This window comes from Lissotriton vulgaris, chromosome 7 (assembly GCF_964263255.1).
Source record: "Lissotriton vulgaris chromosome 7, aLisVul1.2, whole genome shotgun sequence".
NCBI lineage: Eukaryota > Metazoa > Chordata > Amphibia > Caudata > Salamandridae > Lissotriton > Lissotriton vulgaris.
In genome coordinates this window covers 701648486-701663583 of record NC_141695.1, presented here as the reverse complement: position 1 = coordinate 701663583, position 15098 = coordinate 701648486, and the positions used below count along the sequence as shown (strand labels likewise).

Here is a 15098-nt window from a genome sequence, read left to right as displayed (position 1 = left end):
TATCCCTGTGCACCAGGAGTCGAACGACTCGAAAAAGATGTCGACAAAAGTTTTAAAAAAAGACAGTCAAAAAGTGACTGGAGGTACCACTCTCTCCAGCTCTGTGTTGGCTGGCGCAGAAAAAGAAAGAACTGACATTAGGGCGCAGGTGCGACGTCTTTCCGGCGATCACGACGCCAACGACGCACGCGGAGTCGACTAACATCACTTACCGACGTGCAGTGGTACTGCTGAAGAAAAATTCTCAGGATCCAGTCGGACGCCTGGTGGTAATTCTAAGGTAAGGAATCCATAACGAATAGTCTCTTTCAGATAGGCTGTATAGGCTCTCCCCCCATAGTCAGGCGGCAGGCAATAACCAAACTCCTAAACCTCAGCAGGACACTCGCTAGGGATGACGTGGAGAAAAGGGCTGATAGGAGCACATCAAACCAAGCTAGACAAATTTATGATGTATAAATACCAAATGGCAGAAGATGCAGGAAAGGCGATACCTGCTGCTGCTCCCCAAATGCGGTTGGAAGCAGCGGATCTCTCCCTCAAAGACATAATGGCAACGATCATGGCAGTGTGCACATCCCTGCAACACAGAATGGACGCCATTACAACTGAAGTCTCGCTACGAAGAGTAGACTTTGGAAAAATGAGAGAAAGTTACCAGGAAGGACACCTCCATAATGGCGCTCCAGGGGGATTTGAAAACTACAGAACAGCAAGTCAAAGAATTACAAACCATTTGCCGCGACCTATAAGCAAAGTTGGACGATTACAAGGGAAGATTGCGACGCAATTATGTTTGGATAATCGGAGTGCCACAGTGCGCAGAGGGGCAAGCAACAGAACATTCGTGGAAAAACTCATAATTAAACCACTGCAACCGCGAGGCCTCTCAAAATTCTTCTCAGTGTAAAGGCCACACCGGGTCCCTGGAGCCAGATCCAGGCCAGAGCGCCACCTAGACGTATCCTGGCCGCCTGTAATAGGATGTGAGGTATGTTATCCTCCACACAAGGAGCAGACCACTGGTACATTACGAAAATAGCACCATCACCTTCTTCTCTGACTTTACCGTCAAAGTCCAAAGGCAGGGAAGATCTTTCAGAGAAGTTAAACAAGAATTGCATAACAAAGGAGTGAAGTACTCCATGCTGTTCCCAGCAAAACTGAGATTTGAGCCACCAGAGACAGCATGGGTATGCCTGGAAGGATGGTGGGTGGCAATAGTCCCAAGGACCGACGCGGCAGACGACGACCAAGAATGGCTTCATCAGAAGAGCAGATTCTGCAGGATGCAGGGCGAGAAAATATGGATGGGGAGGAACAATAAGTAGGAACAAGACTGCTTGAAGAACAAGTTACTTACCTTCGGTAATGATATATCTGTACGAAACAGTAGTTAGTATTGGATTCCTTACCTTAGAATATCCCCAGGCGTCAGTCTGGATCCGGAAACTTTGGCGTAGCAGTACCCCTGCGCGTCGGTAGGCGTCGTCTGCAGGCGTCCCCTGCGGCTCCGCGTCCGTCGTCGGCGCCGTGCGCCGTGATGACGTCGCTGGAGTATATAGACGCCGCCTCCGCGCGCTGACGTCAGTTCTTTGTACACAGCTTTTCCGCGCCAGAACATGCAGAGCCATGTGAGAACCAACACTGGTGCCATTTGAAACTAGGGCCCTGAAAGGGATGTCCTTAACCCTAGGTATCAGTCCGCAGAACGGGGAGGATGGGTGGGGCGGTAAGGAATCCAATACCAACTACTGTTTCTTACAGATATATCGTTACCGAAGGTAAGTAACTTGTTCATCTGAAAGAAACAGGTTAGTATTAGATTCCTTACCTTAGAATAGATACCCCAGCAATACCAACCCCGGTGGTGGGTCTGCGAACCAATACAATCCTACACCAGAAAGTCCTGGAGGACCGAACGGCCAAAGAAGCCATCCCTCCGGACTTGACTGTCCAGGCAGTAGTGCCTCGCAAAAGTGTGCAGCGAGGCCCACGTAGCCGCCTGGCAAATGTCCTGCAAAGGGACTCCCCGGCCCGGGCCAGTAGTAGCCACCGTGGCCCGAGTGAAATGGGCCCTCAGCCCAACAGGAGGTTCCTTCCGTGCCAAAGAGTAGCACGCTTTGATGCATAGAACGACCCACCGCGAGATGGTCCGTTTATGTACCGCCCGTCCCTTCTTCGCACCCACGAAGCCAACAAACAGTTGGTCATCCACCCGGAACTGGCGTGTGCGATCCATATAAAATGAAAGCGCACGTTTTGTGTCCAGACGATGGAGCCGCTCTTCATCCTTTGAAGGATGCGGAGGCGGGAAGAAGGAAGGGAGGGTGATGGACTACCCGATGTGAAAAGCAGAGACAACTTTGGGCAGGAAAGAAGGTCTAGTTCTCAAAACCACCTTGTCAGGATGAACGGACAGGAAAGGAGGTTTGACAGAAAGAGCCTGGAGCTCACTCACTCTCCTGGCAGAGGTGATGGCAACCAGGAAAGCCGTCTTTAAAGTCAGGAGACGGAGAGGACAGGAATGAAGGGGCTCAAAGGGAGCACACATCAAGAAGGTGAGAACCAGGTTCAAGTCCCACTGAGGCATCACAAACGGAACAGGTGGATACATGTGTGTGATGCCCTTCAAGAATCTTGTTACAATGGGGGACTTGAACAAAGAAGGTTGATCAGGCAGACTCAGAAAGGTAGCCCTTGATAGTGCCCAGAGAGAAGAACCTCAGAAAGAGGGGCAGAGAGAGGATCCACAGCCTTTGCTGTGCACCATGCCACAAACTTGTTCCACCGACAGGCGTATACCGATTTCGTGGAGGAACGCCTGGCTGCCAGAATCACATCACAGACTTCAGGAGGCAAGTCAAATGGCCTCAACTGCCGCCGCTCAATCTCCACGCATGGAGGTGGAGGCTGGACGGGTTCGGGTGGAGGACCGTCCCCTGCTTCTGCGACAGAAGGTCCTCCTGAAGGGGCAGGCGAATCGGGGGACCGACTGACATGCTGAGTAGCTCGGGATACCAGTACCTTCGAGCCCAGTCCGGAGCCACAAGGACGATTTGGGCCCGGTCGCGCCTGATCTTCTTCAGCACTCTGGGCAGAAGTGGTATAGGCGGAAAGGCGTATAACAGACCGCAACTCCACTTGCGCCGAAAGGCGTCACCGTGCAAGTGCCGTCCTGGAAACTCCGACGCGCAGAACTGATGACATTGCGCGTTCTCTTCTGTGGCGAATAGATCTAACCAAGGCTCTCCCCATTGCCGAAAGAGGCCTTGCGCCACGTCCGAGTTCAGACGCCATTCGTGATCCATCGAGCACCGACGGCTGAGTTCGTCCGCCCTGGCGTTCAGAGAACCTGCCAGGTGTTGAACCGTCAGAGTCACGCCCTGACGTTCCAGCCATTGCCAGAGGCGCAGAGCCTCCAGGCAAAGGGTCCACGACCCCACCCCGCCTTGCTTGTTGCAGTACCACATGGCGGTGGTGTTGTCCGTGAACACCTGCACTACACTCCCGTTGACAAAGGGGAGGAATGCTTTCAGTGCCAAACGAATCGCCCGGAGCTCCAACAGGTTGATATGGAGTCGGGACTCCGCCGGAGACCAGATGCCTCTGATCTCTGCCTCTCCCAGGTGGCCTCCCCAGCCCTGGAGGGACGCGTCCGTCACAACAACGTGCTCCGGTTGGGGAAGGGAGAGGGATCTGCCTCTGACCCAATCGCGGTCCGTAAGCCACCACTGCAGTTGTCTTGCAGTGCCCTCTGAGATCAAGACATGGTCGGACAGGTTGCCCTGATGCTGGGCCCACTGAAACTTCAGGTCCCACTGCAGAGCCCGCATCCGCCACCGGGCGTGATGCACCAGAAGGATGCAGGAGGCCATCAGCACCTGCAGCCGCAGCGTCAACCTGACCGAAACCCGGGATAACGGCTGAAAGATGGGAATCAAAGCTTGTATATCCTGGACCCGCCGTTCCGGAGGATAAACCCCAAACTGCGCCGAGTCGAGAACCGCTCCGATGAAAAGGAGCTTTTGAGAGGGGCACAGGTGTGATTTCGGCACATTGATGGAAAGCCCCAGCTCGTGCAGGAGGTCTGCCGTCATCTGAAGGTGGTGGACGACTGTCTGGGGCGAGCCCGCCTTCAACAACCAGTCGTCTAGGTAGGGGAAGACTGAAACCCCTAACCTGCGCAGATGGGCTGCAACCACCGCCATCACCTTTGTGAACACCCGTGGGGCGCTGGTAAGGCCGAAGGGGAGCACGATAAACTGAAAGTGCTCGTGGCCTACCGTGAACCGCAGGTAACGCCTGTGGGCCGGCAGGACGGGGATGTGAAAATACGCATCCTGCAAGTCCAACGCTACCATCCAGTCTTGCGGGTCGAGAGCAGCCAAGACCTGAGCCAAAGTCAACATCTTGAACGTCTCCTTCCGGAGGAAGCCGTTGACGCTCCTTAGATCCAAGATAGGACGTAGGCCCCCTTTGTCCTTCTTGGGCACCAGAAAGTAGTGGGAATAGCAACCACGTCCTACTTCTGGCCCAGGAACGCGCTCGATGGCCCCCTTGGCCAAGAGGGCCGTAACTTCCTCCTGCAGAAGTGTCAAGTGGTCCCCCGACACACGGTGGTTCTGCGGTGGCATGGCTGGAGGAGTGGTCTCGAAGGGGAGGGAGTAGCCCCTTTGGACGAGCTGCAGCACCCACCTGTCCGATGTTATCGTGCGCCAGTGGGATAGGTGATGGCGAACCCTGCCACCCACCGGCGTCACATGGGCCTGAAAGCACGGACTAGGAGGATTAATGGCGGATGCTGCGGGGGGAGGTGTGGTCTGACCTCGCCGCTTTCCCCGACCGCCACCACAGCGGTTTCCACGGCCGCCGCCGCGTTGATAAGTCTGTTGCGGCGCGTGGCTGGCAGCACGTGTGGGACCGCCCCTTCCTTGGCCACGAAAGGAGCGAAACGAACCCGTTTGCTGGCGCTGGGTCGAGAGACCCAAGGACTTGGCCGTGACCCTGGAGTCCTTGAAGCGCTCCAGCGCGTGGTCCGCTTTGTCGCCAAACAGGCGACTACCATCAAACGGCATGTCCATCAATGCATTCTGGACATCTGCCGAGAAGTTGGCGGATCTCAGCCAGGCGTGGCGACGAATCGCCACCGTCGTGGACATCGCTCTGCCCAGTGAGTCGGTCGTATCAAGACCACACCTGATGGAGTATCTTGCTGCGTCTCGGCCTTCAATCATAGCCTTGCCGAGCTTAGCCCGTACCTCCGGCGGGCATTCAGGCAGCAGGTCCGCGACCGTATCCCACAGAGAGTGGGTGTAGCGGCCCAAGAGGCACGCGGTGTTGCAAGACCGCAGTCCCAGACTCAAGGACGAAAAGACCTTTTTGCCATACTGGTCGTACCTCTTAGATTCCCTGTCGGGCGGGGCCGACGGGAATGCGGTTTGGGAAGTGGAGGCCTGGATCACCAGACTCTCAGGGGTGGGATGGGTGGACAGAAACTTGGGGTCGTCCGAACACGGACGGTGGCGTCTGGCCACGTTCCTGTCAACAGGCAAACCTGAAGCGGGCCTGGACCACGTGCCCAAAAGAACGTCAGTTAAGGCCTCGTTGAACAGCAGCAGTGGCTCCTGTGGGCATGACTGCGGTTTGAGGACCTCAGTGAGGATGTTAGTCCTCACGGCCGCGACGGGGAGCACAAGGTTTAGGGCCTTGGCAGCCCTCATCAACACCACTGAATAAGCTGCCCCCTCCTCCGAAGCCACGGTAGGAGGTGAGACAAAGCCAGGGTTGGGGGAGTCGTCCAGACCACTGGCGTCACCCAAGTCACCCGTCCAGTCCACGTCGTACTGACACTCACGGGTCAGAGGGTCCTCAGACCCCTCCCACTCCTCTCCGTATTCTACATCTTCACCATGTTCGGAGTCAACAATGTAGACCGGCTCCTCGGGGTTCACAGGCCCCATCGGCGTCGAGCCCGGCGTCGGACGACGCCGGGCTGACTCCGCGTCCGGCGCCGGGGAGGGAATGGTGACAGTGCCGCCCGGAGCCGGCGAACCGGTGCCGCGCGGGGGCGGCGCCTGGGGTTGCCCCGATGGAATCGGCGCCGGAGAGGCCGGTTGACCAGCCGGCGTCGACCCTGAGGGCCCCTGCGGCGCCGGGATCGGAGCCGTGGACGGATCCAGGGCCGGAGCACCCGACGGTGTCGAGGCAGGATCACCCGAACCGATAGGGCCCCCGGACGGGACCACAGGGCCTGAAGGCGCCGCGGAAACAGTCGGAGGAGACAGAGCCCTCATGGCCATGAGGAACGCCTCTATCTCCTCGGGCGACGTGCCTTGCCCAGGGACCGCAGGGTATGGAGCAGGCCGCGACGGCGACTCACGCGGAGCCGTGGGGGTGGGGTCACCCGAACCCCCGGCTGCATCGCGGGGGAGTCGGGGGTACGATGACGACGCCCGACTTCTTGTGCTTCCTACCTAAGGAACCAGAGGAATGGTGACGACTTCCGGAGCAGCGACGGCTCCGCGACCGCTCCCTCGATCGCTCCCTTGACCTCCGGCCGGACCGGGACCGCTCTCAACGCGGGGCCGACACCCGGAGCTCGAGCAGCTTGCGGGACCGCTCCCGTCTAGCTTTATTCGTCAAGGCCCGGCAATCGACGCAGGAGTCCACGTCGTGGTCGGGGCCCAGGCACCGGAGGCAGAGTCGGTGATGGTCTGTGACCGACATCGTACGGTCACAGTCGTCACAATTCTTAAAACATGGGCATCCTACCGGCACCGTAGAAGAGTTCAAAAAAGATCAAAGATCAAAAACTTGGTCAAAAGACCGGAGTACTGCACTTCTCGGATCTGCGCTAACTGGCGCGGAAAAAAGAAGAACTGACGTCAGCGCGCGGAGGCGGCATCTATATACTCCAGCGACGTCATCACGGCGCACGGCGCCGACGACGGACGCAGAGCCGCAGGGGACGCCTGCAGGCGACGCCTACCGACGCGCAGGGGTACTGCTACGCAAAAGTTTCCGGATCCAGACTGACGCCTGGGGATATTCTAAGGTTAGGAATCTAATACTAACCTGTTTCTTTCAGATATGATACCGCAGACAATGAAGAACATTCTAGTCCCTGGTGAGCCCCAAGGAATATAAAAAGAAGAAATCAGAAATCACATAGAGAGACACTAAAAGTCATTATGGATGGGGTTGGCAGAATCTGGTTCCCCAACGATATAGGGGATGGGTGAGAACACAGGAGAATAGCCTAGCCCCTCCACATGAGTCAGAATGGGAATGGGCGAGAGGCACTCTGCATAGTTGGGGACCGGGATAGTTTAAGACCAGGGAGGCATGGAATTCATACCATAAGTTTTACAGTTTCTACTTTCATAACAGGGGGGAGCTGGGATGGGAAGGAAATAAAAGCTCTTATCAACTCAACTAACTGTAAGAAATTATCACAGTTTGACAGTGAATGTAGAATTTGACAAATATGCAAGGTCCAGTATTACCCGAGATATCAATATGGACACACTACATGCCAAGCCGACTATTCAACTAGGCCCAGATGCACAGGCAAGCAGACGGTGAGAAAACAGTCACAGACATTGTGCTTACTGACAGAGGTTTAGGATTGAAACTCTTCTCCTGGAACGTAAATGGGATGGGAGATCGGCTCAAAAGAGAAATAGTGCTCCAATATGTCAAGCATCATTCCCGGATGTTGTTATAAAAAGGAGACACACCTGATCGGAAACTTCTGTAAAGCCATCGACCGTTGGTGATACAAACTGATTACACATGCAGGTTTCACCACCGTTTCTAGGGGGATGGGGATCCTACAAACGAAAAACTTTCCCTTGGTTGTAAACCGTACATGGGTACACACGCAAGGCAGATATGCAGCGCCGTCCGGGACTTGGAATAAGAAGACTATAACTATAATGGCGATTAATGTCCCCCATCATTACACACGCCAGCCTTCCAAGACATAGGAGAAGTACTCTTAGAACTTCCTGTGGGGGAGCTATTGATGGGGGGAATTTCAACATCACAATATCAGAACGCATAGACAGATATTCACCACCAAACCCACAACACACTAACACTCGAATTTCCAACTTCCTGTCTGCTATGGGGCTGGTAGATGTGTGGCGGACTCGTAATCCTAGCAACACAACACTTCACATTCCTTTAAGAGCCCACAATGGTCTCTCCAGAATAGACTATTTAAGTACATTGGCGGACTTACTGGGATGATTCAGGGAGGTGCAGCATCAAGGGGATTATCGTACCATTCACCGCTTTGGGCAATCTATTCAGGGGCAGCATCGAAGTCCAGTGGGAGGATAGCAATCCACCCATGGTGGCTTAAAGCCCCCCGGGTGAAAAAAGGATTGCTCCAGGCAACCAAAAACAATTTCATAGAAAACGTGGGTTCAGTCCAATCCGCGCAGACGCTATGGGAAGCATATAAACCAGTGGTAAGGGGAAAAGCCATTTCCCTGGTAGCAGAACACATAAAAAAAAAGATCAGCAATTGAAACACTTGAATATGAGCTCCTACAACTGGAGGTAACCCTGACCAGTAATAACTCCTTAGAGGCCTAACATACCCTCAATCTAAAAAAATAAAAGAGTATAGAGAGCAGTGGGAGGATAGCAATCCACCCATGGTGGCTTAAAGCCCCCCCCCCCGGTTGAAAAAAGGATTGCTCCAGGCAACCAAAAACTATTTCATAGAAAACGTGGGTTCAGTCCAATCCGCGCAGACGCTCTGGGAAGCATATAAACCAGTGGTAAGGGGAAAAGCCATTTCCCTGGTAGCAGAACACATAAAAGAAAAAAGATCAGCAATCGAAACACTTGAATATGAGCTCCTACAACTGGAGGTAACCCTGACAAGTAATAACTCCTTAGAGGCCTAACATACCCTCAATCTCCAAAAATAAAAGAGTATAGAGAGCTAGTGACGGATGCAGTAAAAGGCAGTAGACGGCAACACAACACAAGCTTCACAAAGTGGTGGACAAGGAGGGAGCAGGCTAACAGACTTTTCACCACCATAACCTCAGAAGAAGATGAGGTGCTTAGAGAACCCCAACAGATAGCCGATGTGTTTGGAGCTTACTTTTGTGGCTTCTAATCACCTTCAGTGACATCAACAGGGGAGGACCTATCAGCAGATATTCCCCTTCCTACCCTCGACTCAGATGCAGTAGCAGTAATGGAGGACGAAATAAAAGAGGAGGAGATCGCACAAGCGATCCGCCGCATACAAACGGGAAAAACAGCAGGTCCCAATGATCTCCCGATTGAGCTCTACAAGCTCGCAGCCAATACAGTGGCCCCTCACCTCAAGAATATGTACCTTGAGAATCGAGCGTTGGGGGTGCTACCGGAAGACCAACGGCTTCTATAGTGGTGATCTACAAGGAGGGTAAACCAAAGGATCGCTGTGCTTCCAACTGCCCTATTTTGCTGATTAAAGCTGAAACCAAAGTCCTAGCTAAATTACTGGCCAGGCGTTTGGTCCAGATCATTCCGTAGTTGGTGCACTCTGACCAATAAGGTTTCATGGCCGAATGAAATACAGCTCTCATCCTATGGAGACTCCACAGGGTGCTAGGCAGAGTAAATACGCTGCAAGAGGATACAGTGGTTATGTCGCTAGACGCCCATATGGCTCTTGGCTCTGTGGAATGGCCATACATTTTTGTAGTGTTGGTCCTAAATTCATGGTGTGGCTCAAACTCCTCTATACAGACCCAATAGCACAAGTAGTGATCAACAACAAGAAGAAGACTAGTAAAAAGTCCATGCGTCCCCGAGAAAGGTGGCCATACTGACCCAATTCCGGTTACTACAATTGAAAATACTCCACAGAGTATATTTGTAGTCTGGCTGAAATGGGTAGAGGCAGCAACCCGACTCGTAGGATGGGTTGTGGCCAATAAGGATCGTACTATCACACACTTTGGGACTGTCCCCTTATACAACAATACTGGACAGCCGTTGTCCATAAACTGAGCGAGGTGACGGGAAAAGAGATGGCCCCCACCCCGAAATGGAACCTCCTCTATATATGGGAAGTAAACTATCTCAATTATAAACGAAGAAGCTGGGTAATACTTGGATTAATTATTGTTAATCACAATGTAGCTAAGACGTGGGGGTGACAAACACTCCAAGGTTACGAGACTGGACGGAAGACCTGGACTGGTGCATGATAGCAGAAAAAACAGGGTATGAAAGAAAGGGGCTGCCCTAGGATGTAGGAGCAGGTCTGGGGAAAGTGGAACGCTTACTTAGGAGACCTTTGCTGGAGCCCGGTGGGGGACTACAACCTGGTATTGATAGATGTATTGAAATGACATCTGTCATGACTATGAGATCTGATTGGACCAATGGCAGGCCCCTCTCCCTTCTCCATTCAAGGTTCGTCAACCACCACTGCAGATCTCTTGCAGTTCCTTCCGAGATCTGTACCACGTAGTTAAGATTTCCATGATGCTGCGCCACTGGAACTTCAGGTTCTACTGCAGAGCTACCAGGCATGCTTTACCAACAGGATGCAGGAGCCCATGGAGGCAAACAGCCTCAGAGACTGTCTCACCAAAAACCAGGATAGAGGCTGAAACATTGGAATCATAACCTGAGTATCCTGGACTCTCTGCTCAGGAGGATAGAACCGTAAATGCACTTGGTCAAGAACAGTTAGGATAAAAAGAAGCATCTGAGAACATGTCGGGTGTGATCTCAGCATGTTTATATTGAACCCCAGTGAAAGCAGGAGGTCCGCTGTAGTCTGAAGATGGGAGATGACAGCCTGGGGCAAGGACGCCTTGAACTACCAGTGGTCGAGGTAGGGTAAAACTGACACCCCTAACCTGCGCAGATGAGCTGCGACCACCGCCATCACCTTTGTGAACACCTGAGGGGCACTGGTAAGACGGAAGGGGAGCACAGTAAACTGAAAGTGCTCAAGCCTTAATTGAACAGCAGGTAACGCCTGTGGTCTGCAGGATGGGGATGTGAAAATACGCATGCTGCAGGTCCAATGCTATCATCCAGTCTCCTTGGTGTAGGGAAGACAAGACCTGAGCTACATAAGCATCTTGAACTTTTCCTTTTTGAGGAAGAGATGGACAGTTTAAAGATCTAAAATGGGCTGCAACCCTTTGGTCTTTTTATGGAGTCAGAAAGTAGCAGGCATCCAGGATCCAGGACCCTCTCTATAGCTCCATTAGCCAGGAGAGCTTTAATTTCCTCTTGGAGCAATTTTAAATGATTATCCGTCAGCCGTTCTTTATTTGGCAGAATGGGAGGAGGGAAAAAAAGGAAAGGCAGAGAATAGCCCTCCTGAATGATCTGCAAGACCCACTTGTCTGATGTTATGGACCTCCAGTGGGGTAGATGATGATGAATTCTGTGGTGTGGCCTTGCAGAGTCAGACTAGGAGTGTTTGGAGGCTGTGGCTGTCAAGGGCAGGGTGACAGACGACTTCTGGCTTCCATTCCTAGGATGGAATGAACCACATCCATGCCCCTGCACAACTTGGGAAGTCTGCGCAGGATGGTATAGGGCTGACACAGCTGGAATCCTTTTCTGTTGCTACAAAAGGGACGAAAGCTAGAATGACCACGAGGTGTAGAAGAGAGGCCCAAGGATCTGGCAGTAGCTTGAGAGTCCTTAAACCGTTCTAGGGCAGAGTCTGCTTTGTCCCCAAAAAGATGGGTTCCATCAAACGGCATGTTCATCAAGTTTGCCTGGACATTCCCCGAGAAGCCAGATGTTCTAAGCCAGGTGTGGCGCCACAGGGCCACTGTCGATGAAATTGCTCTGCCCAACGAATCAGTCATGTCAAGGCCACACCTTATGGTGAACTTTGCTGCATCGCTACTGTCCTTAACCGCTTGAGAGAGCACAGCCGGGGCCACCTCCGGGACTTGTGGCAGCACTTCTGCAACAGTCTCCCAGAGGAAGTGGGAAAAACAGCCCAATAAGAATGCAGTATTCTCCGACCGCAATGCCAAACTGAAAAAAACATCCTCTCAACTGATTCCAGCCTCTTGGATTCCCTATCTGGAGGGACAGAAGAGAATGCGCCCTGGGGGTAGATGCCAAGTTAGTTGCTGAGGAACTTTGGGTCGCCTGAGCCAGACGATGGTGGCGTGCAATTGCCCTATTCACAGGAGCACCTGTGCCACACTTGGACCACGTGCCTAAAAGGACCTCAGTTAGTGCCTCATTGAAGGGCAAAAGGGGTTCAGGTTTGGAAGCCACAGATTGAAGCACTTCGGTCACAAGATTAGTCCTGACCAGCACAGAGGGCAACTCCAGTCCGAGGACCTCGGCTGCTATCTGGTGTTCTAAAGAATCCATAGCCCCCTTCTAATCCACTCCCATGCCTAAAATATCATCAAAATATTCAAGCGACAACATAGAAGGCCTTGGTTCTGTTGACATAGTTCTGTGTCAATGATAAGGATATGGCTGGAGCCACCAGTTGGTGTTGGTAGCCCTAAAGACACTGACTTTGGGCCCAATGCTGGGGAAAGTCTCAATGGCATGACCGATGCCATCACGGAACGAATCCTGAAGGCCCCACTTGTGCTGTGGCCGGAGCCGATGGCGCCAAATCTGATGGGGTCCCTCCCAACCCCGCCGGCCGAGGGCTTACTAGGGGGACGGCCCGCTCAAATACGCAGCGCATGGTCTCGTAAAAAACTTTAATTCGAACAGGGGTCGGTCCAGCTCCCCGGGAAGGTAGGGAAGCGTGAAGTTGACCAGGTCTTTGGCTTCATAGAACCGTGCCTAGAACGTCTATGCTTTTTACCTCGTTCAGCGATGGACGACAGTTAAGGTGAAGATGAAGTCTGCTTAGACTTCTTTTTCTTGGGCCTCTTTCCAGAGTGTCCTGATACCCTAGAGTGGAAAGAAAAGTACTTGGGGCTCCGGGAGTAGTCCTGCAACCTCCTCTACTTTGAACGGGACCGGGAACTCCGCAGAGTCTCACTTGATGGTGTCGACTGCTGGGCCGCAAGGAGTTTCATAGCCCGCTCCCGCAAGGTCTTTGGAGCCATGGCCGGACAGTCCGAGCAGAACTTCGAGTTGTGGTCACACTAGAGACACAAAAGACAGACGGGGTCAGTTACAGACATGGCGCCTCACGGTTTAAACCCTGTCTTCCTTCTAGGAAATCCTCGCACACTAAGAAAAAAAGACCAAGTCGACAAAAAGTTGAAAAAGGCCTGTCAAAAGGCAACGGGGGTGTAGTTTTTTCCGGATCAGCGCTTAACTGCAGCGGAAAGAAATGAGCAGATGTTTGGGTGGCACTTGTATAGGTGACCGCGAGGTCATAACCAATGCTAACTAAGCAGGCGTCACTCGGAGATGAATGGAGTCACCCCACGGAGCGAGCAAGGGGTATTGCTCGAGTAAAAGTTTCCAGATCCAGCCAATAGAATTTCCACAACATTAGAGAGCAGTATAAAAATCTGATAAAGTTAAAGAAATAAAATCACTGTCGAAAGCTTTAGCAAGCTCTACACAGGCAATAACTCTGAAATATTATAAGAAATTCTGGGAGATCGTAAGATATGGCTGCGAGGGTCCACCAAAGAATCTAGAATTCAATATAAGCCCACAATCCTGGATTACTCATTTTACAACCCTTTATCAGAATGAAGGACATAATAGACAGTTTGGAACAATTGGCTTGGCCTCGCAGAATCAGATTGCGGCAGGAGATAATACAGTCTTGAAGGAATAATCACAACTAAAATAAAATTGTGGAAAAGGTGACCTGATGGTACACAAGTAAAAACTCAAAACCAATATATTAATTTCTCCTCCATCAGAAAACCACAGCAGCTGTCTCAAAGTCCTGTACCCCCTTGATCGTTCCAGCTAGCTCTTCCATTCAGCAATTTAATCTGGGTTTAGTCAATGATTTCACTGAAAAGGAAGTTGTTGAATCAATCCTACACCAAAAGCAGCACAAAGCTGCTGAACTAGGCAAAAGTACAACAGATGTCTAACAAAACCCTCTAATTTTATGGTCAACCATGTTAACAAAGTCTTTCAACAACATCTTGTCTCAAGAGTAGATACCACACAACAGCTAGTCTAAAGAGTAGATACTACTCTCTTGGAGAAAATCATGAACTGTTCCCTTACACAAGAAGAGGCTTAGAGCTCTCCCAGTAAATTACCGATCAATGTTTTAGACCAGTGGTTGGAAGAAAAAGACCTAATATTCCTGTATCAAGTGGGCTTCAGGCCAGGCCAGAGTACGGTGGACCAAGTAATTAGACTAAATCTTATCTGTTCAAAATATATATCCGTCAAAAAGTTATTTCTACACCTGGTTTTTATCGATCTTCAAACTGCTTTTGATAGTGTTGTTCGACCTACACTATGGCCAATCTTAAAAGAACTGCGAGTAGCAGGTAAGCCACTAACGTTACTAGTTGCACTGCATTCTAGCAATACCCGGGTGAAAAATAGCACTAGAGACGATTACACTGCTGCGATCCCAATAGAATTGGGCATCAAGCAAGTTTGCGTGCTAGTACCAACTTTATTTAATTGCTAAATAAATGACATCGCAAATTCATTAATGAACCTTGACTTAGATGTGCCCAAAATAAATAGTTGATTGCAATTCTACTCTTTGCGATCAATAGCTAGAACAGAGTTATCAATGCACCAACTTTTGGCAGGTTCTGAGTCCTTTTGTGCCACTAGAAGTCTTACCATCAATGTTGGAAATACAAAGTATATGATTCTCAATCAAAAAAACAAATTGAAAGCGACTTTTAGGGGCTATAAGAAGCCATTGCATCTCATGACCACCTACGATTGTCTGGGAACTTGTTTGGATAGCTAACTTTTGTGGGCACCCCCTAGCTGTCTAAAAGCAACACTGTCTTGGCCCTGCAAGCTGGTGCGGTGCTGAGATTAGCAGAATCAAGTGGAAACTGTTTAGTAGTTTCGGCTATGCTGATGTATAAAATAAAAGCAAGGGCTGCCAGTATATATGGCTCAGAGGTTTGGGGGTATAAACTCCATCCATCCAAATCACTGAGAACGTCTTT

At 51.5% G+C, this 15098-nt stretch overlaps 1 protein-coding gene across 2 annotated transcripts in view; it reads right to left on the bottom strand.

Annotated features, from left to right (window-relative positions):
- The window catches only part of HELZ (helicase with zinc finger), a 1742088-nt gene that overhangs the window by 300445 nt on the left and 1426545 nt on the right, over nt 1-15098 (bottom strand). The gene's annotated exons all lie outside the window — the stretch shown is intronic.